The sequence below is a fragment of the Macrobrachium nipponense genome, chromosome 12 (genome assembly GCF_015104395.2).
Source record: "Macrobrachium nipponense isolate FS-2020 chromosome 12, ASM1510439v2, whole genome shotgun sequence".
Lineage (NCBI taxonomy): Eukaryota > Metazoa > Arthropoda > Malacostraca > Decapoda > Palaemonidae > Macrobrachium > Macrobrachium nipponense.
Genome location: NC_087205.1, coordinates 32988993 through 33011824, shown reverse-complemented (window position 1 = coordinate 33011824; position 22832 = coordinate 32988993). Strand labels below are relative to the sequence as shown.

At 39.2% G+C, this 22832-nt stretch overlaps 1 pseudogene; it reads right to left on the bottom strand.

Moving 5' to 3' along the window:
* Positions 1-22832, bottom strand: part of LOC135224773 (uncharacterized) — a 406804-nt pseudogene that overhangs the window by 78485 nt on the left and 305487 nt on the right.

Here is a 22832-nt window from a genome sequence, read left to right as displayed (position 1 = left end):
ACCTAGGCTAAGCCAGACGCCTAACTAACCTAACCATAACAAAATACATGGAATAAATAAAATAAAAGAAAGAAAACAATAAAGTAGGAGAAAAAATCCAGGAGTGTACGACTAACCCGAAGGAAAGTCTACCACTCAAAGCTAGTCAGAGGCCGATATACTAAGAGCCGGACTAGGGTCTGGAAAGAAGAAGCCTACATAAGGTAAAAGACATGCATGCATGGCAAACCTGAGTAGACAGTACCCTAAGTAAAAACGGATAATAAATAAAAAGAGCGTACATATATATGGGGATGTTCTAGGTATGGGAGACCGAGACGAACCCACCACGCGGCAGAACCATGCTGCCATGCTTCCGACCCCAAGTACGTATTTATACCTAAAAACGGCAAATACGACTGAGGGCCGAAAAGAACAAACAAACTAACCATAATTACTGAGTACTTAACTTAGCTGCTTCAAATAGCTGCACGCTCCATTATAGATAAATCCAACGAAAGGGCACAAAAACACAGAGAGAAAAATATCACAACCGACTCGTGTGCGCTAACTTGAAAGGATGACCACCAGAGGCGCAGCAGTCTGGCAGCATGGGATGGAGTAGTAGTAGTACGAGCTGCTCACTCTGTGGGTCGGCTCTCCATCATGGAGGGTTTTTGTTGTGGGAGATTTCTATTGGTATTTGGCTCGTGGTAGTGGTCTCACTCGCCTAGTGTTGCATACCGACACCCCTCTTGGGGAAGGGGAGCGAGTCAGTTATACTGACCTTTTTCTTTATTTTATTTATTCTATGGTATGTGTTAGTACATTTACCCTAGAATAATAGATTAAAGGATATTTCGCGCAGCGACACGAGCTGAGCCCAGAAAAGCAATTGTAAGCTAAAACTCTTATATTTTAGTAATATTCAATCATTTACCTTCATTCTGAAACAAATTTGAATTCTCTAGCACAATATTTCGATTTATGGTGAATTTATGAAAAAAACTTTTTCCTTATGTCCGCGCGGTAACTCTTCCGAAAAAATCATACGTGCGATTGTCGTACTGTTTGCACCATTTTAAAATTAGCCGTTACATAAAGTTTTATATATGGAAATGTGCGCAATTTCATGCACAATACAACTAAAAACAACCCATGGTTGTAGCTTTTATCAGTTTTGAAATATTTTCATGTGAATAACGATAAGTGCCAAAATTTCAACCTTCGGTCAACTTTGACTCTACCAAAATGGTCAAAAAACGCAATTGTAAGCTAAAACTCTTATGTTCTAGTAATATTCAATCATTTACCTTAATTTTACAACAAATTGGAAGTCTCTAGCACAATATTTCGATTTATGGTGAATTTATGAAAAAAAAAACATTTTCCTTATGTCTGCGCGTTAACTCTTCCGAAAAAAATCAGAAATTTTTTCGTGCGATTGTTGTAATGTTTGCACCATTTTAAATTATCTGTTACATAAAGTTTTATATATGAAAATGTGTGTAATTTTATTTAGAATAGAATACAACAATAAATAATTGAAGGTTGTAGCTTTTATCATTTTCGAAATATTTGCATATAAATCACGAAAAATAGAAAAAAAACCACGTTCGGTCAACTTTGACTCTACCGAAATGGTCGAAAAACGCAATTGTAAGCTAAAACCCCTACAGACTAGTAATATTCAGTCATTTATCTTCATTTTGAAACAAATTCGAAGTCTCTAGCACAATATTTAGATTTATGGAGAATCAAAAATGAAAAATGGAATACTCAACTTAGATGAAGAAGCTTGGGGCTCTGGGGCAGACATGCTTCACCAAAAAACTCTTCTAGAGGACAGCGAAAAAAGTGTGCGAACGCAAGGCATGCTAATACAGGAATGCAGCTTTCGGGCAGAAGTTGTAGCAGTAGCGAGCGGAAGGTAGACGTAAGGTAGATGTAAGGTAGACGTAACGGCACCTATCTAGAGAGGGGTTTTGAGAGGAGTCTTCTAATTGGCAGAATATCTGTGGTAGTGGCTTCCACTAGCCCTTGTGTTATACCGACACCCTATTGGGTGAGCAAGCTGGAGGTAGTAACTTCAGCATTCCATTTAGCTTTTTTCTCTGGTATATTTAGCATCTATTTATACCTAGAAATGTGTGCTACAGGAACATTTCACCGGCCGACACAGGTCGAACCCAGAAATCCAGGACTAGGCAAGTGTACCTAATGTTAAATGGTAAACTTTTACTAGACATCCCATCAGACTAAATAGTTAGCCTAGACCACGTAACCTAAGACTAGTCAAAATTTGCCAACTGGTGCCAAATGAGATAGTAACCTAACCTTAAGGCTACATTTTAACCCTGAATAGGTGCGACGGGTCGAGCACGATCTGTTGAGTGTTTAAAAAAACATGTTTTTTTTTTCATAAATCATCGCCTATCTCGAATCTGGGTTTGATCGACCTGCAAGAGGCTAGTAGAACACACACTACAATCATGTCAAAACCTGTGTTTGCCTTGCCTTCGTCCTTTCCCCTTTTCTGAGTAATTGTTTTGAACATGTGTGGGATACAAAGGCAAAGTTATCAAGTAGTGATTTCCTGTCTAACACTGTTGACTCTGGGATAGTTTTATATTGTTGGAAACTGTAGGTAGATGGTGTGTGTACTATATGCATGTCATTGGTTGTGGCTGAGATGCCTTATATTGCATTTGGTCCAATTTCCTTCAAATGCCAATTTCTCAGTTTTTGCATTTTGTTTTTGCATTTTTCATCAATAATGGCCAGCAGGCAGTATTCTCTGGGCATGGATGTCATTAACTTACTTCTAATGGAATTATAAAGTGATGCTGTTGATAATTTAGAGGTTGCTGACACCTCCTATGGCAAAAACCTCAAGTTTGTGTAACAAAGGGTTGGAGGCGAGGGTGATGACCTTGAAATTATTACAACACAAGAGGGGGAGAGAGAGGGTGGGAAGTGGTGAGTCTGGCCTTTTTTGGTGACAGATTACATGAGCTTATGTCAGTAAATCATGACACACTGGAGAGAGAGAGAGAGAGAGAGAATAACATTTCTGATATAACAGTAAATTACATCTTAGTGCAGATCCTTTTACATAATTCCGTTCTAGGATAATATGAGTTTATTCTATAAAAAAATTAGCCACTTCCTATTTTATTTAGGTACCAAAAAAATTCATAAAATTTTGACATTTTTTTTTAGGCCAAAAAATCATACCCTTTTTTCTCTTTTCTGATTTTGACCTCTATGGGTCTGACACCTTTTCTGGCAGTCACATATTGTAAATAGTAGTTTTAGGAAGGATTCCTTCAATTTTTGTGCGTATATAGCATATTTTCTATTTTTTGTAAATATTTTTGTAAAGTATTGTTTGAGAGAGAGAGAGAGAGAGAAGAATAAAATTTCTGATATAACAGTATATTACATCTTAGTGCAGATCTTTTTACATAATTCTGTTCTAGGATAATATGAGTTTACTCTATAAAAAGAATTAGCCACTTCCTATTTCATTTAGTTACCAAAAAAATTTGTGAAATTTTGGTTTTTTTTTTGGTTTTTTTTTTTTTTTTTTTTGGCCAAAAAACTTCCCCTTTATTTGCTCTTTTCAAATATTGACCTCAATGGGTCCGACACCTTTTCTGGCAGTCACATATTGTAAATAGTAGTTTTAGGAAGGATTTCCTCAATTTTTGTGTACATAGCATATTTTGTATTTTTTGTAAATTATTTTTTTGTAAATACTTATTTTTTTAACCCTTTAACGCCGATTGGACGTATTAAATGTCGATATAAATTGTCTGTTGGGTGCCAATTCGACGTATGGTACGTCAATATATAAATTTTTTTTTTAAATACATGGAAAACTAGTTAAACCTACTAGGCGAAAACTTTTGAATCACGCGCCTTGGGGGATGCTGGGAGCTCACGGATCAAGGCGTTGTTTTGTTTACAATCGTTACGCTGGCGTGCAAGCGCGAATTTCTTTCTTCTCGCACTAAAAAGTATCAGCGTCACATCTCAAAAATTATTTTGTCACTTTGACATAATTTTTGCACCATTTTAAATTAGCCGTTTACATGGAGTATTATATATGAAAATGTGCGCAATTTCATGTAGAATACAACGAAAAAATACAACGAAAAAATACTCATGATTGTAGCTTTTATCAGCTTTGAAATATTTTCATATAAATAACGATAAGTGCCAAAATTTCAACCTTCGGTCAACTTGACTCTACCGAAAGGGTAAAAAAACGCAATTGTAAGCTAAAACTCTTACCTTCTAGTAATATTCAATCATTTACCTTCATTTTGCAATAAATTGGAAGTTTCTAGCACAATATTTCAATTTATGGTGAATTTATGAAAAAAACTTTTTCCTTACGTCCGTGCGGTAACTTCCAAAAAAATCATAACTTTTTTAGTCCGATTGTCGTAATGTTTGCACCATTTTAAATTAGCCGTTACATAAAGTTTTATATATGGAAATGTGTGCAACTTCATATAGAATACAACTAAAAACAACCCATGGTTGTAGCTTTTATCAGTTTTGAAATATTTTCATATAAATAACGATAAGTGCCAAAATTTCAACCTTTGGTCAACTTTGACTCGACCGAAATGGTCGAAAAATGTAATTGTAAGCTAAAACTCTTACATTCTAGTAATATTCAATCATTTACCTTTATTTTGCAACAAATTGGAAGTCTCTAGCACAATATTTCGATTAATGGTGAATTTATGAAATAAACTTTTGCCTTACGTCTGCGCGTTAACTCTTCCGAAAAAATCATAAATTTTTTCGCCCGATTGCCATAATGTTTGCACTATTTTAAATTAGCCGTTACATAAAGTTTTATGTATGAAAATGTGTGCAATTTCATGTAGAATACAACAAAAAACAACCTATGGTTATAGCTTTTATCAGTTTTGAAATATTTTCATATAAATAATGATATAGAAAAAATTTGTCCTTCGGTCAACTTTAACTTGATAGAAATGGTCGAAAACTGCAATTGTAAGCTACAACACTTACAGTCTAGTAATATTCAATCATTTACCTTCATTTTGCAACAAACGGGAAGTCTCTAGCACAATATTTCGAATAATGGTGAATTTTTGAAAACTGCTTTTTTTTTACGTCCGCGCGTTACGAATTCATGCATCATTTTGTGATAATATTTTCTGTGTTGCCTTGATCGTTTTACAATGTGTTATATACCAAAATGATTGCAAATTAGTGTACAATACAACGAAAAAATTAACTCGTTAGCTTTAACCGTTTTGCTCACACCGCGATTTGTATACAATTAATATATGAATTTTTTTTTCGCGCTGTCATATATCCCAATATTTATATATGATAATGATATTTTTTTTCATTTCTGATGGTTGCATACTAAACTTCAGGCAATGACAAAAAAAGGAGTCAAATATGAACTCTTAGTCTTGAAAACTAAGCGTGGTGTGATTTAAAGAAAAAAAAAAAATTTCCGCTTCGGCGCTCACTCACGAACGCCGCCAGCATTCAGGAGACAATTTTTAAAATACCGCTTCGGCGTTTAAGGGTTAATATATTTGTAATAAATATTTAATTTGTAGATGGGCATGATTTATCTTCTCAGTAGTGTTTGGCAATGGTGAAATTGATTTTAGAAATTAAAATGTACAGCATAGCTACAGTTTTTCAATTTTCACAAATTTTTCTGGGCTCAGGTCGAGCTCGACCCCATGCACCTTTAAAGGGGTATCAAAATAGCGAAACCTATCCGGGGTTAAGTATTTGTGTTTTAAATAGCACATAATTTTGAGTGTTGAAGTTTATATGTAATTCAGATTAGATACTATTCTAAATTAGGCCTAGAGTGAGTGCTACTTTATTTATAAGGTAAAATATCCTAACAAAAAGGTTAGTATTGATAGGATGGTTGTATAAAGCGTAGTTTACCTGTAATCCAACATACAAAGGTATTCTAAGCTTAGCAAAATGACTCGGTTTGCAATGACTTAGTAGCCTAGCCTATATGTAAAACTACAAACCAGTATATTCTTCTTCCCAGCTTTAACCATAACCATACCAAGCATGCTTAGGTAAGTCACTACCGAACTTTACACTAAAAACATATCTTGTTGCTTAGTTTTGTGTTCTTTTTTACCAAAACTAGTGGCTTGACCTTGGATCCGAGATTATTTAGTTTTAATTTTGAGATGGTTGAGAAAGAAATTTTGGGAGCTTATGTTTTTCGTAACCTGTCAATTTCTTTGTAATGCTCCTTTGAGGACGAAACAGCAACTACGCTTTCAGAAAACAGGTTTTGACGTTAGAAAAACGTATTTTTGGTAGTTGCTGTTGGGTCCTCAAAACCCACTTGCCTGATGAAAAGCCATGGGATTTAGGTAAAGGTTTATCCTGTGTTGACCAACAGCATAATGGTTCTTGGTCTTTTAACTGGCCCAATCATAAAACAAGATGGCTGATGTGCATGCGCAATAGTCACTTCGTCTGCAGTTTTGACATAGGAAACTGAGTACAGCTTCGCTGAAGATAAGACAGAATGCCCTCTTGTCTTTGAGTCCATCATACTCAATCACATGTCATAGTGTTTATCATTATGGCCTAATACCCAGCTATAAGACCAGGCTAAAAGATATTTCTTTGATATTAGCCTAGCCTCCATGGGGCACTCACTGGCACACCCCATGGAAGGTAAATTTTTTGGGGACAAAACAGTAACTACCAAAAATAGGTTTTTCCTATGTCAAAACCTGTTTTTTTCTCTTTTTTGGTTGAGAACCAAACAGAATGTTACTAATGAAAATTAAATGCCACAAAGCAAGGATTATTGCCCTTAAACATTCTACTATCATGGAGCGATGTTTTGTAAATAAACATTCAGCATGTGTCTAGAGGATAAATCAACAAACTAAGTACAGGAATCTTGTAATTCAATACATACCCCTTGGCAAAATGACAGATTAAGGTACTGTAATTCTCGGAATTTGAGAGCATAAGTTAGAGTGATATCCGTAATTTTCTTGCAACTACAAAGATTAAGTTCACGAAGACCTGTTGAAGAAACAAGGGCGATATAAAAAAATTTTATTTTCCCCATAAATTACCAAAGAATTTCAAAATATGGAATAACCATCAACAGATAATTGAGTTTTCATCAGCCTGACTATTCAAAGATCAGAAAACTAAAATGGGGACAGATAAAAAGACACTGATACAGGTGGGTTAACAAAATCTATACAATACCATATGACCTAAGAAATATGTTTACTTATAAAAAGAAGTTTAAAAAATTATATAGAACATTTACTCTTAACATCAACAAGTTCTTATCAAAAGAATATAGCATCTTATACCAATATGTATTTTTTTTTTTTTTTTTTTTTTTTTTTTTTTGCATAAAACGTCTTGGGACAAACTCCTGAAACTGCTAAGTGAAGTTGTTAGGAATATAGATTACCTTTCAGATTAGATAAGCCATAGTTAGAGGACTGTACAATCTCATCAATGTTGTTTTCTAAATACTTCTTGACTTCAGCTTCTTCTCGTATAATTCGTTCTGCCTTTAACCCCAGAGGGACTTTGAAAGGATCTGAAAAATGTCAAAAGCAAGTTGCATTTGACCAAATGTATTATGACTTGGTTTGCCTTGAATGAATGAACATAACATATACATTATATAAATAGTAAACATTTGCATAAGCATGCATGGTCCCATCAGGAGATTACCAGTTACAGTGTGCCAGGAGGTTACCACATACAGTGTCCTGCTTGGCACACTGCAGATGGCATTAATGATTCTTTCCAGTGACCCTTTGACCCCAAGCTACATATTTTCTGTGTATTATTTTTCATCCATTCCAAATGGTCTTTTCCCACACAGCTGTCAAACTTCTTCAGCTTTACCTTGCTCCAGTTTCCCATTTTAATTTACAAATATCCTTCAAGTGACTGTTAAAAGTTTTAGAATGCGACCAGTCGTCTTAAAGATTACAAGTATTTTTTTTCTGAAATATACAGGAATGTATGTATGTACACTGTAGTATAATATTATTATAGTACATATATATCACAATTCTAGCGTTAGAGAGAATTTTCCAATTTATGAAAGGACTTCAACCATCACTTAGAATGCATACTATTTTTATCCTCAATATCAAAAATAAAAAATTTTCAAGGCTACAAATGGTTGAACCATGAAACACAGACAGCAATTGCTAATAGTAGAATTGAAATAACTACAGTAGTACCTCGAAATACGAAATTAATCCGTTCCAAGGCGCCTTTCGTATCATGAGGTTTTCGTATCTTGGACCACATTTTACATGTAAAATGGCTAATCCATTCCAAGCCTTCCAAAAACACCCCAGTAAATTTCATAATAAAGGTAAATTGACCTATAAACAATGAAATACTACAACAATTTGGACCATTTAATACATAACTTAATAATAAAAAATGCAAAAACCTGAATAAATAAAAGTGTATATTAGTGTACAGAATATTATTACTGTAACGTAAAATGTGGAAGCTTACCTTTCGAGTGAGGCTATCTCCGAAAGTGGCGGCAGAGGAGGAGGAGGACAAACGGCAGATACGTACACTTAACTTTACGAAACACATTAAAAAATGTCAGAAAAACAAACTAAACTTTACAAAACACATTAACAAAACTGTAACACTTAACTTTACAAAAAACTTAAAATAAAATTTATTTTGTCTTTTTATGATTTTTACATTTCTTTTTACTTTTTTATACTTTACGTAATTTCAATTTCTTCACCACCGAATGGATGCCAGTCCGTTTACGGAATTTTTCGAACCACCCATGAGAAGCCTTGAACTCTGGGGTTGCCGTTGATGTCCCCTCTCCGCCGTCGTCTTCGGCTTGGGCAATCAAATCGCCGAAAATAGCGCTGGCCTTCTGGCAGATTGCCGTCTCGGTTATATTGCCATCGATTTCTTTGTCCTCGATCCATACAAGAAGCAGCCTTTCCATTTCATTATGCACATGGCTCCTCTTGTTGGACAAAATAGTCATGCCCTTGGAAGGTGTAGCTGCTTTGATGGCTCTTTCCTTCTTGCTTAAAGGATGGTGCCTATCGTCGACGGATTTCGGCTGTATTCCTTAGCGATCACACTCAACCGCAAGCCAGCTTCATACTTTTTTATCTCCATCTTTGTCTCCATAGAAAGCATTCTCTTCTTTCTGTGAACTTCAGCAACTTTCTTGGGACCCATGACTATATGTACTGTACGTAATTAAGTTACGTATGTAGTACGTATACTAATTAGGTTCTCACAACACGATAAAGTAGCACAACGAAATCACTAACGAATTTACGATACTAAACGAAATCGTTGGACCTAACGAATGCCGCATGCATATGATAAAGCTTCGGGTGCGAAGTGGCCGAGCGAAGGCACGCCACCACGTAAGATGCATGATGGGAGGGATGCTGTCCAATAGGAGAGAAGGATCTCATGGCTTGGCTAGCATCAGGAACCAATGGGAGAGCAGGAGGATGGTGGCGAGTCTACTATAACTAAGATCGAGGCGCGAGTTTCAAAATTGTTATCGGGCGAATCTCGGACTTTCAGAAACCTTTCGTATCTTGAAAACTTTTCATATGTAGAGCAGTAAAATTTTTTGTGTCAGCTTTCGTATCTCGAGTTTTTCATAAGTTGAGCCTTTCGTATCTCGAGGTACCACTGTACCAGGTTCAAATTGAACCAGAATGTCATTTAGGTAAGGTTTGACAGCAAGGTAGGATGGATAGGATACAATGAAAGATTAGTTTAAAGGGGAATTTCTGGTTAATAGCCATTAAATTTTGTCAAACAGAGAACTTTTGACAAGATAAAAAATGAGACATTGCTCGAATCTGTATGTAATCCCATCTTTTTACACTTTAATTTCAAAGTAGCACAGAGGTACTTCAATGGAGAGCGGAATTTATCCAATATTCGACTATGTTGCCATCTGGTGGATTAGTACCGATGACGTAGTGTCATGGTTGCCTCACAATAACAAATGCAGCAAATTATGCATATTGTATTGTATTCGTCTTTGGTATTGCCCTCGTGTTTTAGGTCAATTGTCATTCAAATAGCGTCAATTATGCCAAATTGTATGGCATTTGGTTGTGCCAAAACTTCTGGCAAGTGTCCAAAAGGCATATCATTCCACAGGATTCCATCAAATAGAGAGAAATCAAGTCACTGGCTGATGGCTCTTCGAAGGGAGAAAATCAGCATCAAAACCTTTCAACCTACGACGCAAACCGTTGTCTGTTCGGACCATTTCTTGCCAACAGATTTAAAAGATGACATTAGGAGCAGGTTATTAGGTATGGCTATGAAATTTATATAATATGTTTTGGGAACTTAATTTCCCTCTGAACAGGCCACAGTACCGACGAAGATAGGGGGGATATCTACAGCTTTCTGTACTATGGTGCCTCGACTGTATGCATTTGAAATGAAATTTATTATTGCCAATCGCCATGTGCGTGGTGTGATGGGGTGAACGGCAGTTTTCTAAACGTGTGTGTGTGTGTGTCCATGAATTGATGAGGACCTCACTTAGTCCTTTTTAACTAAGGACCTCACTTAGTCCTTTTTAACTAGTTTAATTAATGGGGTTTTAGAATTTAGGGCTGAATGCCTAACTAGGCCTACTTCAGGCTACTTCTTTATTTACCATTTCAATCATATATTTTCAGCTGACAAATACAAACTAAAAAGAATATTATCAGAAGATGATGTGCCTTCGGTTTTTGTTACACCTGTCTGCGCCTACCATGACATGATGTCACACATAACAGATGAGCCACACACAAATGGCTGTGCCCATGGTGCAATAGAAAACTGGTTGTAAAATATAAGAAAATGCCCCTTTCAAAAAAAACTCTTTCACCAGGGGTATTTAAATGGAATAATACTACATATGGAACAGCTAAAATGCAACCAGAAGTTCCCCTTTAACCAGATCTCTGAGCCTAACAAGGGTTCTTCTATGGCTGGTTCCCAGGAATTGACCTGATGAAAAAAAAAAATACTAAAAAAACGTCCTTTGCTTAGGAACATGATAATTTAAATGAGAAATATTTGACCTCAGCAAGAATTCCTGATATTGTTGGATCTCAAAAATAAATGCATCTCTGTTGATTCCAATTTGGGCATTTAGCAAGTAAGTGCTGGACAGTCAAGGGAACCTGGCATCTATTATATTTCATTGGGTCAGAATATGGGGTTGACATGAAATGATCATGCAAAAATCTAGTAATGACCTATACAGTCTTGTTAAGATTACTTCTTTAGAGCTCACTTTTTTGAGTCGATGAAACCCATCGTTACACCTCAGACCTTATATTTTTTCAGCTTGTTTGATATGTTAGAGATTTAACAGACACTATCCAGTCTAATACAGGGGCATATGAAATTGTTGGGTAATGGTGCATGCTAATTTAGAGGTAGAATCTGCATTTTCATTCATTCCCTTCAATTCCTACATGTGCTGGAATCCAACAGATTTTTGTTGATAATCCAGATTGGAGAAGTTTTGGGATTTTTATTTGGATTTCTTGGCCAAGTGGATTTGAAAATTTGTACTACTTGTTTATAGCATTAATAGCACTTCATGAGTCACTGAAAATTATGGAAGATTGCTTGCCTCTCAGATATCAAATCAAGTGCTGCTCGTATGGCTGAGAGTTCTGCAGTAAACACAGATGAAACTGAAGGAAGGCCTACTTTGGTTAATTCATCATTCAAGAAAGCTGAAGCTCCTACTCCAGTAGTATTGTTTTTTAAGCCATTTGTGTATATCATGAATTGTTTTCCCTTTCTTTGAACGTGTTCTAGAGCATGTTGGCGATACATCTTTGTATTAGTCATATTTCGCTTAAGAAAAGACAAAAAGGGGCATATTTTTATTCGTTTCAGAATCCAAGGAGGTGGAAGTTCTATTGTTGGAAAGAAATCTGGTGTTATATTATGAGAGTTCATTAGGTACTTGCTTCTTTTTGGGAAGGCACCAGCACCATGACATTCAATCCCTGCCTCTGCTAAAAGGGCATTTATTGGGGATGATCGAAATGCACCAGTACACATATGTATTCCTTTGTGATGCAATGCATTAAGAGTTTTTAATGTTGTTTTGGAGGCTTAAGAATGTATAGGACAACAGTATAGTCTATTATAGATAAAACTGATGTCCTATATAACATTAGCATGATGTCGCATCCTGCTCCCCGTGTAGAGTGGGATAGTTTCTTTAATAGGGCAAAGGCTTTTCTGGCATTAGCTTTAATATACTTGACGTGTGCTTTCCAGTTTAAATGTTGATCAAACATTAATCTTAAGTATTTAACATTTGCACAGAACTCAGTTTCAGTGTTATAGAGGTTGAGTTTGATTTCTTGGTCTTTTAGCCAATTTTTGTCTTTATAGAAAATAACCACTTTTGTTTTATTAGTTGAAAAACTAAATCCTACTGAATTTGCTCAATTACTTATATCTGTGATGGCAGTACTATTGAGGACTTTTTGGGCATGTCTAGGGTGCTACTCATGTAGTATAGGGGAAAATCATCTTGTATTACATACAAGTTATTAAACAGCAATGTCATTAATTGCCAAGGCAAACAAAGTACAACTCAGGACACTATTCTGAGGAATTCCTGCTTCAAAATAAAGTATTCTGAATAGGAATTTTCTACTCATGTTTGGAAAGTCCTATTCATAAGAAAGTTTTTAATAAAAATTGGTAGGTGACCTCACAACCCTAATCTCTGAGTAAAGTTTTTGCTTGATATTAAATCTCCACATTGTGTCACATGCTTTCTCTACAGGCGGCCCGCGGTTAAAGGCGCAATCACTCAGCGGCTAATCGGTTTTATGGTTGTCGTCAAAAATATTAATTAACAAAATAAGGCATTTTAAGGTATTTTTACGGCACAATTTTCAGTTAACAGCGCTGCTAGCGCCGTTATCTAACGAGTTCATACATTTGTAGAAATGCTGTTCAGGCCATAAAGGTTATGCATATTATATTAACAAATTTTATGGAGAGTTATTACATAGGTATTAGGGTAAAATATATGCCTCTGACGCTGTTCTATGCCGAAAATATCGAGTTACTTAAGTGCAAATTTAGCTATGGATGTGTTGATTTAGAAATGTTTATGCTTTTATGTTTAAAATGTGTATGAAAATGTATTACGTATAGGGTATTTTTATTTCTGCACAGAAATATGATAAGGCAGCAGCTTTTGAAACGGCCCTTCACATTATCAAATACGATGTTTTTTCATGTTCTTTCTTGTGAGCCGCTGCCTGCCGCTCTTCCGAAAACATCAAGTTAAAAAAAAGTGCAAATTAGTGATCGATGTGTCGATTTTATAAATGTTCATGCTTTTATGTTTAAAATGTGTATGAAAATGTATTACGTCTAGGGTATTTTTATTTCTGTGCAAAAATATGATAAAAAGGCAGCTTTTGAAACTGCCCTTCACGTTATCGACTTACAATGTTTTTTCATGTTCGTTCTTATAAGCTGCCGTCTGCTGCTCTTCCAAAAATATAGTTAAAAAGAGTGCAAATTAAGCGATCGATGTGTCGATTTTTTAAATGTTTATGCTTTTATGTTTAAAATGTGTATGAAAATATATTACGTATAGGGTATTTCTGGGCTCGATCTGTGTCGCCCAGTGAAATGTTCCTACAGCACTCATTTCTAGGTATAAATAAATGCTAAATATACCAAAGAAAAAGCCATATGGAGTGTCAGAATTACTACCTCTGGCTCGCTCACCCTCAAAGGGTGTCGGTATAGCATCAGGGGCGAGTTGAAGCCACTATCACAGATACTTCACCAAATAGATCTCTCCTCTCTCAAAATCCCCCTCTGCAGAGGTGCCGTTACAACGGCTACCTTCCACTCGCTACAACTACTGCCTCTGCCAAGAACGCCATTCCTTCAATAGCACTCGAAGCGTTAACGTGTTTGTTTTTGCTGCAAGGTAATTGTGAATTTTGGAAGTCATCATGTTTTCAGACCTTCAAGAAGCATTTTCATCTAAGTTGAGTTATTTGTTGACTTTGAACGCGGTTAGGCAACTATGCATCAAGTATGGTATTGTTTAATAATGAAGCGTTGCATGGGAGATGAGCGTATCGCTGTTCCCGAGTCAGCCATTTTGGATGCATTGTAGACTGCGTGCTTGGTCTTCTCAACTTTTTATTGCGGTGTATATTTTATGTTCACCTTTTTTGCACATCACAGTATACGTTACTGTTGTCGTGAAATTTTACCATTTCGCTCCTGATGGGTACCAATAGGTTGGTGTATCACGGTTTGAACCATTACATTATTTAGCCTCTTTAGGGTGGGGTTTCCCTCGTTTATCATCAGTCCTTCAGGAGCGATTTGGTTCCCTCACGAGAGTGCAGGGATATTTTTCATTCCTACGTCATGCGCGAGTATTGTGTTTGAGGCGACCTAGGCTAGCCTAGCGATACGCCATTTTAGTTTTGGGAGGTAAAGGAAACCCTCATTCATTTGCGGTGCTCATGCATGTAGTGTATGTGGTATTATTTATTTTATTATATTATAATATATTGCTAATTGTATTTTGATGAGGTTTGGAAGTCCTACATGAATATCTACCTACCCTAGCCTACCCGACCAGATCTAGGCTAGGTTTTGGAAGGTAGGCTAAGTGGTTGAGAGTACTTCTCACTACCCATAGTTGGTACTAGTCCTGGCTAACCTGACCAGACTGACATATTAGTTTTGGAGGGTGATCCATTACTAGAGAGTTCCTCTCTTGTTACGTAATGAAGGTGCTAGGCCAATCTTACCTGACCAAGTCAATATATTCGATTTTGGAGGGTTAGGTTAGGCTCTAGAGTGTCCTTGTTACGGCCTCTGAAAGAGGTCCGCTTCAGGTTCGAGAAGAAATAATAAAAAAAAAAATTTCAACACCAACAGTTGAAACTGGGGATAAGAATATAGAAAGAAACACTAACATAACAAAGGTTTATTTACATGCTTACTAACATAGGTAAATGCAGAATGGTATCTCCTATTTACATAAAAAGATAGAATCTTACACTGCATGTACTGGGGGAACAGTGAGGCAATTCAAATACTTGCTAGTCAATTTGGCAACTCGAAGAGATGACTTCTCAAAAGGAAAACGGTGATTGCAGACGTCCTCTTGACTCCGTATTGCAGAAACTAGTCTACTTGTAAGGCAGGACCTCCCCAAAACCTCTAGCGGGACCTTTTCTTCTCTGAAGTCTGCTTGACGTCGAGATAGCACAGTCGACAACTCCTGAAGACGACTAGATCAGTATCCAACTAACTTTCGAGCAACTTTTTTTCTGATCCTTCGTCGGTTCCTTCGTCTCTAGTCTCTCACGGATAATCTCTGCTGCTGCTGATCTCTCACTGATAATCTGATCTGTGGCCCTTACTGAGGATATCTTTCTGTGACTAACTGGAGTCTCTCTTTTACGATCTCTGCTTCCTCCTGCTACAACTGTTGTATTTATACGGCACTCTGGGGGCGGAGCCTACGGCGAACTTCACAGACGCCAGGGATTTCTAGAACTTCTTAGATGAATCTAGACGAGGTATTGCATCAGAAATCGCGGCGTTTCTCACGTCCCGACGAGTTCCACAACACTCCTGCTGATTCTAGAACCATCATGATAACAGGCACCTCCAACACAATGCGCTAACGCCTTCTTGCTGCCAAACTTCTCGAAAATGCGTTCTCCTTTCCTTTATCTTTCTTTGCTAGGAAGCAATTACCATCACACGCCCCCCCCAAAAGAGAAAAAAAATGAAATCAACTGATTTTATTTTATTTTTTTTAAAGAGAAACAAGAATTAAACAGCGGGGAAACAATTCTGCATAAAGCTTCCATACTTTTTCATTCACTCAACCACTCGTGCCAAAACAGAAAACGGTTATTAGGCTACTCATGCTGAGAAAAATCTCTTGAGGCTACTGATATAACATTATCCTTCTCTCTTACTTTTTCCGTTTTCTGAACTCTGATTAAAACTTTGAAAAACTAAGACACCTCTTGCATCTTTCTCAAAACTAATTTCTCTTTCTGGGACACAATTATCAAGGGCACGGGCGGCGGCCATGGTACGGGGCGTTCTTTATAATTCTGAAGCAAATTTACATTTATTGCCTTTGCTCTACTCTTACCCACATTAATTCTATAATGTATATTTCCCCTCTTCTCTAAAATTAAAAAACGACCTTCGAACTTATAAGGTAAAAAGGGACTTTCTCTCGAGACTAGTACTAAAACTTTATCTCTTACACACAAACTTCTCTTGTTTAATCTAAGATCATGCTTTCCTTTAATTTCCCCTTGACTTCCCTTCACGTTTTCTTTTGCTAAGTGCCAAGCGCTTCCGTTCTCCTCCGCTAGCTGCCAACCAACTCTTAAATTGTTTTTATTATACTCAAGATTAGTTACGCAATCTTCTCTACCCTTACTTCTAGACAAAGGTATGAACATATTTAGAAATTCATTCTCTAAAGATTCGCCTACTGAAGGACTATTACACAACGGAACTCTGGTAATTACTTGATTCGGGTTCCCGGCAATTTGATATTCATGACAGCTTAAAGCATACCTCTTCACGTCATTTTTCATCTTAAGCCAAAACTACGCCCTACTAATACACTTGAAAGTTTTATTTACTCCTAAATGTCCTTGCTCATCGTGTGCTAACTTCAAAATTAATTCATGAAGCTTCCTAGAAACTACGAATTTTTCTGTGATTCCCTCTTCACTACTTGACTTAAGACAAACATGACACGAAACTTTGTCCTTTACACAAAAAATTACCTTACTCACATCACCAAGATCATCATCCAGCTCACATTCAAAAATTCAGGTTAGTGTCTCATCCTCTCTCTGCAACTTGACTACCCCATCCTTATCCAAAATGTTAGAACCTAATTCATCACCGTAACTAGTACTAGATACAGGTACATTTACTACGTTACTCTCGACAGCTATGCCTTCCGTTTGGCTATCACTGTTAACATCGATAGAGTCCGGTCTCTCAGCCACACTCATGCCAAGATCAACCTCGCTACCTCTATCACACTCGTTCGAATCCACGAACTCACTCACGTTCAAATCCACGAACTTACGTTCGAATCCACGAACTCATTCTCGTTCGAATCCACGAACTTACTCTCGTTCGAATCCACGAACTTACTCTCATTCGAATCCACGAACAAATTATGACCGTAGTGCATGTCTGTATCTAAACCCGACCTAGTTACTACCATTTCAGGCACTGGAATATTCCTCACAACAGGATTCACATTCTTGGATAAAGCTAAGTCATTACCGACAATAATGTCAACGCCTTCGACGGGCAAACTGTCCACAACTGCAGGTTTTACTTTTCCTGACACTACCTGACTTTCTAAATTCAACTTCAACAAAGGACAAAGAACACAAGTGTTAGGATATCCACCTAACATGACTTTCTCTTCCATATTGATTTCTGCCCTGTTCGGCACACACTCACTCCTGATCAGTGAGACAGCAGCCCCTGTGTCTTGAAGCAAGACTACTTCTCTCGAATCTACCCCTCCAAGAGAGGAAACTACGCCTTCTGACAGAAATTCACCAAAAATTTTCCTAGTTTCTCTCATCACATCATTCCTACTCGACGAAAGGTTAACTAGAGACACTGGTTTCTTACCGTCCTTCCTTTCTACTGCACAATTTCTCGCTAAATGCCCTTTCCCATTACATCGGAAACAAGTTAATTCTGAGCCACTAGATACCATTCTACTCTTACAAACCTTAGACGTATGACCAGGTTTTCCGCATGTGTAAAAGGAATAGTCACTTTTACTCGCATTGCTATTACTAGGACTGAAACCTTTACTGCTTTGTACTCTACCAGACGAAGGATCATTTCGTTTCTTACTAACACTCAAATTATGAGTTAGACTATATTCGTCAGCTAGCCTAGTTGCTCCTGCAAAAGATACTTCTTGCCTATCCTCTATATAAAGCTTAATCTCAGGAGATACGTTATCTTTGAAGCTTTCTAACAACACTAAGTTCTTCAAACTATCAAAATCCTCAACCTTAGCAGAAGTTAACCAATCAAAAAACAGCCTTTCTAACTTCTTACCGTATTCTACATATGTAGTATTTTCATCCTTTCTCAAGTTTCTAAATTTCTTACGGTATGCCTCTGATACTAACCAATACGCGCTAAGAACAGTTTCTTTCACGATATCGTAATTATCACATTCCTCCTTAGACATGCAACTATACACAGTAAGCGTCCTACCACTCAAAACTGACTGCAAATATAAAGTCCACAGTTCTTTAAGAGAACCTACTCTTTCCATTAACTTCTCAAAACACATGAAATATGTCGTAACATCTTCCTCATCAAACTTTGGTACTAATTCTAGCACTGCACTCATACCTAACGTATCAGCTTCATTTCCGTTCTCGCCTGACCGACTGTTACAAGTACTTTCCCTTAACCGAGCAGTTTCCAACTCATGCATATGTTCTTTCTCTCTTTCTTGTTGCTGCATTTCTCTCTCAGCTGCTCTTTCCTCTCTCTCAGCCACTCTTTCATCTCTCTCATACTTTTCTCTTTCTTTCTTCTCAACATACTCACGGAGATCGTTCCCCTCTAGACCTAGTAGCTTACCCGACTCAATAAACTCTTTCACCATCTCACTCATTCTGATTCTTTCTATATCCTCCCTGTTTCAAACTGTTAAAGTGTTGATAGCCTAAGCAAGGTCGCCACAATGTTACGGTGTCGAAATATCCTGGCCAAAGGTCGCCACAATGTTACGGCCTCTGAGAGAGGTCCGCTTCAGGTTCGATATGAAATAATAAAAAAAAAAAAATTCAACACCAACAGTTGAAACTGGGGATAAGAATATAGAAAGAAACACTAACACAACAAAGGTTTATTTACAAGCTTACTAACATAGGTAAATGCAGAATGGTATCTCCTATTTACATAAAAAGATAGAATCTTACACTGCATGTACTAGGGGAACAGTGAGGCAATTCAAATACTTGCAAGTCAATTTGGCAATTCAAAGAGATGGCTTCTCAAAAGGAAAGCGGTGATTGCAGACGTCCTCTTGACTCCGTATTGTCTCTGAAGTCTGCTCGACGTCGAGATAACACGGTCGACAACTCCTGAAGACGACTTGATCAGTATCCAACTAACTTTTGAGCAACTTTTTTTCTGATCCTTCGTCGGTTCCTTCGTCTCTAGTCTCTCATGGATATCTCTGCTGCTGCTGATCTCTCACTGATAATCTGATCTGTGGCTCTTACTGAGGATATCTCTCTGTGACTAACTGGAGTCTCTCTTTTACGATCTCTGCTTCCTCCTGCTACGACCGTCGTATTTATACGGCACTCTGGGGGCGGAGCCTACGGCGAACTTCACAGACTCCAGGGATTTCTAGAACTTCTTAGATGAATCTAGACGAGGTATTGCATCAGAAATCGCGGCGTTTCTCACGTCCCGACGAGTTCCACAACACTCCTGCCGATTCTAGAACCATCATGATAACAGGCACCTCCAACACAATGCGCTAACGCCTCCTTGCTGCCGAACTTCTCGAAAATGCGTTCTCCTTCCTTTATCTTTCTTTGCTAGGAAGCAATTACCATCACAGTCCTGTTTCGTGACGAACTAGTAGGCGCCAATCCTAGGCTACCTGACCAGATCGGGGTATTCGATTTTGGAGGGTTAGGCTAGGCTCGTAGATGGGCTTGCCTTTATTCGTCGGTACTTCCAATAATTCCTTATCAATAAATTTTGTAAAGTATAGCCTTGGCCGTTACCTCCTTTAGGGTGTCAGTTGGCTTGCCGTCTTCTGCCCCTTTAGTAGTAGGTTATTTCACGGCTTCTCGGAGGGTGGTAATCACCTGACCGGTTGCTGTTGCCAGGCAATTACTAGTTTACCTTTCTCCTCCGGGCTCTTCCTTCCGTTCCGGACTTGTTCCAGTGGTGCTTCGTTAGCTCGCTGACCAAGTAATCCTACCGGTGAACAGCAGCTGGAGCGTCGAGCACTGTTCCGGGGGATTAGTCGGAGGAGGTTAAGGATTAGAAGATTATGTAGTCTCTGTTGGTATGTCTCCGGGCCTGTGTTTATTCCGGCAAGGTGTGTTCTACCATCACATTCGCCAGGATGTTATATGCCAGAGTTCTTAGTACCACTGTTCCCGCCGCTCTGTTTTCCATATTTCTCTGGTGTTATCGCTGCTTCCCCACTCCGGTGGGGGCGGAACTAGGCTTAGAGAATGCGTTTCCAATAGACTTTTAATTGCTAATCTACTCCGGTGCAATCAGACTCAGGCTTAGGTTTTACCTTGTTTCCCTGTTCTGCTCGTATCAGGCCAACTCCGCTGGTCATAGCTATTGCGATAACGAGATTATGGATTCCAGAGCAGGCAGAGACATTCAGAGCTTTAATGTTAAGTAAAATTTTATTTAATAGTTAATGTTTACCTTTAGCTGGTTTTAGTAGAACTAGTCTAAGTGTTCACATACCGCCGGAATTAACTTCGGCGGAACTATTTTGACGATACTCATGTATCAATTCCAACTTACAAATGGTACGCTGTCTGGAGTTGGGGTGCGCAGCCGTTCTTCAGCAACTGTGTAGGCATGAGGTCTGCCGATCTCATGCCAGCTGTGCGGTGCAGGTTGACGACCTCTTAGTCTGGCATCCAGACGGCTGCGAAGTGTGTTACGCTTTGGTGGGGAACGTGACTAATGAGTCGGTAGGTACCATCCTCACCTCAGTAATGTTTTGACTTTTAGGATATAGTTCTGCCACTGGAGGATCTGATTTCGTCCTCTCTTACAGACCCCTCTGGTGCTCAAGGCCTCCTCATTGTCGAACCTTAAGGTCTGGGTGGGGGGTTATGGGAGGAGCGTTGCCGCTGGATGCCCCTACGTGCTGTCGGAGGAGATGTGTTCTCTCTTTTATCCAAACGCAAGGACGTCGGCAGCAGTAGCTAAGGAAGTGGCAGCCCCTATCATCGAGAGGATCTGTTTGGAAACCCAGGCCCCTCCGGAAGACCAAGAGGGCTTGTGCGAGGTGGTGTCGGCCATCAGTCTGCATCGCGAGCCAATGACCATCGACTCACAGGAAGAAGGTAGGGAGGTAAGTGAGGCAGGTGGCTTTAGATCTAAAACACTTGCTTTTAGCCCAACTCCTTCTTCCTCTTCCTTTCAGGGCTTCTCGAAGTCCATGATCCTTCTTCTTCCTCTTCCTTTCAGGGCTTCTCGAAGTCCATGATCCTTGGGGATAGGTCTGGTTCTGTGATCCCCAAGGTGAAAACCCTGAAAAAGAAGTCCCTGCCGAAGGCTGCCAGACCAGCTAAGCCTTCTCCGGCGGGCTCCGCCAGGTCGTCATTGGCCCCCAAGCCTTTGGCTTCCTCGGCAAAATCTACTCCCCCGCCTAAGGGGTTGAGAGCTAAGGGTTCTAAAGCCAGACCAACGGAGTCTGGCTTCGACCCTGATGCCTTCGCTAATCTTCTCATGGAGAAGATGGGCAGTATCGTGGACTTGAGATTCCAACTGATGTCTTCTCAGCTCGCCTCGGGTTTTGAGACGTCGGGGCAGTCCATCCTGTCTCTGGCTCAGAGACTACAGACTCAGGAGAGCTTGCTGGCCGGACTTATCCAGTCCAGAGGCACACAGCAGTCCTTTATTGTGCCGGATGCATCTAAGCTCCCGCCATTCGAGGACAACAACCCATGGCAGTTGGCACTGCATGCTCCCTTTTCGGATGGCATGCTGAACATCCCGACCCTTTGCACATCTAAGATCATGGAGTTAACTCTGCAGGCCAGAATGGAGGAGAAGCCAATGCCTCAGCTTCGAGAGACAGAGCCTACCTCTGCTCTTTCCCGGAGATTTGGAGTTCTGGGTGGGCGCTCCGGTAACCTTTAGTGAAAGGTTACCCAGAATTCCGGATGACATGGTGAAGGCAGAGTTTGAGGCAAAGTGTAGACTGAGTAGGTTGATCAACTCGGTTACTACTTCAGAGTTGACGGCCTCTGTCTACGCTGAGGAACCTCTATTCCGGGTCCTAACAAAGTCGCTGCTGCAGACTTTCCAGTGTGACCTGTATGACTTTGTGGTTGCTAGGCGGAACTGCAGGAAGCATGTCCTTGCCAATGCTTCCTTCAGACATGAGCCTAATAAGCTTATTAAGGCATTGATCTGGGGACCCAACCTCTTTCCTGATGACATGGTTAACAGCGTCATCAGTGAGGCAGCTAGGGCTAACCAGAACCTTAGTGTCCGCTGGGGCCTTCCCTTCAAAAGGAAGTTTGAGACCTCTGGACCGCAAGCCAAGGGTAGGAAGAAGGCCAGGAAGTATCAGCCCTTCCAGACCTCTCAGACACAGACGGTGGTGCAAGCAGTTCCCGTCTCCCAGCTTGGTCAACCTTCGACCTCTAAGGCAGGACCACAACAACAATTTGTATAGCTACAGAGTCAGCCAACTCAAGTCCTCGAGTTCGGCTACTTTGGTGACGTCCCCGGCCTTCAACGCTTCGTTTGAAGCGCAAGGGGCGTTTCAAGGTTATAACAGGCACGCAAGAGGAGCTTACCGGCACAGAGCTGGTTCCAGAGCTCTCTCCAGGGGCAGAGGTTTCAGAGGAGCTTACCAGCACAGAGCTGGTTCCAGAGCTCTCTCTCCAGGGGCAGAGGTTTCAGAGGAGGCAGAGGAAGTAAGACCTCATCCAGTC